The 2,508-nt window shown below is 46.3% G+C and overlaps 1 long non-coding RNA gene across 1 annotated transcript; it reads left to right on the forward strand.

Moving 5' to 3' along the window:
* The first annotated feature begins 965 nt into the window (after nucleotides 1-965).
* LOC107563094 (uncharacterized) lies at nucleotides 966-1,838 on the forward strand. The gene is made up of 3 exons (XR_001606075.1): nucleotides 966-1,066; nucleotides 1,352-1,451; nucleotides 1,660-1,838. It is a non-coding gene; the product is annotated as an uncharacterized lncRNA (long non-coding RNA).
* Nucleotides 1,839-2,508: the final 670 nt, after the last annotated feature.

Below are 2,508 nucleotides of genomic sequence, written 5' to 3' on the forward strand. Positions count from 1 at the left end.
GGTGAAACAGCTTGTGAAACGAGTTCTATATCAGTAACTTTGACTCTGTACTCCACCATCTGTGATGATTGCAGTTACACAGTACACTGTGCATGGCACCTATAGCTTCTTCTGCAGCTCTTTAGTGCTTTACTCACTCACACACACACACACACACACACACACACACACACACACTCACTCACTCACACACACACACACACACACACACACACACACACACACTCACTCACTCACTCACACACACACTCACTCACACACACACACACACACACACACACTCACACACACACATACACACACACACACTCACTCACTCTCTTCTGTGCTATCAGCACTGCAGGACACTGAAAGCACTATATCATGTGTGTTCTGCTCTTACTCGCCCAGATCTGTCAACAAGGCTGCTTCACGTAATGTGAGTTCTTTGTGAATCACAGGTGTTTTAGAAATGAGACGAGAACATGCGACAGTTTAACATCCAGTGCAAGAAGCCTTTTTACTTTAGCTACATTCTTTTATTCATCCTTTATACCGAAGATATGTTTTTGAAGGATGCTGTTTGCAATTTTGAGGTGTTCAGTTGTATTTTGGTTTTAGAAAATGAACATAATTGCTCTCCTCACAAATCAACTCTTTCTAGATTTCACTGTCACGTCTCTGTGACTACATAGTGCATCTTTGAGCTTTTATTCAGCACGAGTAAAATGCTTCAATCAGATACTCTAAGACTTTAGCTCAAGTTGTTTTGGAACTGGTGACTATTCATTTTCACTGTAAGGTATCTGTACTTGTACTCAACTCTTTACACTACCCGCATCAGCCTGTTGAGTGTGCACTGGCTGAAGTGTGCTACTCTGTTCCTAGTGTGCTAGTATGCGGCTCTGAGGTCAGCACTGGACTGCAGTCTCAGCATCTGCCACTAGATACACTACATCTCCATAGAAACAGACGCGCTTTGCGACACTTTTACATCCTTTACGACATGTTTATGTAGTTTGCGGTAAGTGCGACGCCTGGAGAGGATATTTTCACCGTGACGTTCCTCAGAGAAAGATTATTAAAGGTATGATGCGCTAATTATTCTTATAGGAATGAGTATCTGTGATGGATCTGGCTTATCAGTCGAGCAGCTCTTTGATTTCATCTGCTGTGTTTTGGTCGTTATAGCAGTGTAGTTTGATGTCGTTGATTGAGTCTGTGGATCAATAAGTGCATCCAGCTGGACTGTAGTCTGTGCTTTAATAGTATTAGCATTTGATTTTATATTGTGTTCAGTGTTTAATGACTAAAGCAATTCATTTTACTTTTAGTGATGTTCACGAATGTAACATTTCTCTGCCTTTGACAGACTAACGATCAATAAATGCTGATTAATCAGCTGATGTTGAGGGCAGCAGCACACTGCGGGAGATGGACAGCTGTCAATCAAAGCATCCGGACGAGCTCGGGTGCGTGGCGGAAGCGGAAACACGCCTCATGTTTACAGCAGTTAGGCTAGACATAAGACAGACACATTATTCTGCTGTTTACCAAGTCAGACATCACTAGTACTACTGCTGGTGCCACCTCTATTCCACTTCGAGACACCCTAGCAACGCCCTGGTAACCACTTCGACTGTGTATGTGTGTTATGTGTATGAATGTGTGTTTGTGCAGGTATGGCTGAGTTTCGTGAGATCTTCTCAAAGGCCCGACACATTGCCATCATCACAGGAGCAGGAGTCAGTGCGGAGAGCGGCGTACCCTCCATCAGAGGAGCTGAGGGACGCTGGAGGACCTGGAAAACACAGGTCACTCACACACTCTCACACACACACTCACTCACTCGATCACACACTCACTCTCACACACTCACACGCACACACTCACTAACGTACTCACTCACGCACGCACGCACGCACGCACGCACGCACGCACGCACGCACGCACTCACACACACTCACGCACGCACGCACGCACGCACTCACACACACTCACGCACGCACTCACACACACTCACGCACGCACGCACGCACGCACTCACACACACTCACGCACGCACACTCACACACTCACACACTCACTCTCACGCACTCACACACACTCACGCACACTCACTCACACTCACACAAACACACACTCACTCACTCACTCACGCATACACTTATGCACAATCACACACACTCACGCATGCACGCATACACTCATGCACAATCACACACGCACACACACTCACTCACTCACACACACACGCACACACTCACTAACGTACTCACACACACACACACACACACACTCACTAACGTACTCACACACACACACTCACTCACTCACTGACACTCACTCACACACACACACACACACACACACACACACTGACACTGACACTGACACTCATACTCTCTCACACACACACACACACACACACACACACACACAGACACACACACACACTCTCACACTCACACACACACAGGTTAGTTTTTATGGTTTATGGGGCCTTTCCATAGGCGTAATGGTTTTTAT

This window comes from Sinocyclocheilus grahami, unplaced genomic scaffold (genome assembly GCF_001515645.1).
Source record: "Sinocyclocheilus grahami isolate Dianchi unplaced genomic scaffold, SAMN03320097.WGS_v1.1 scaffold857.1, whole genome shotgun sequence".
NCBI lineage: Eukaryota > Metazoa > Chordata > Actinopteri > Cypriniformes > Cyprinidae > Sinocyclocheilus > Sinocyclocheilus grahami.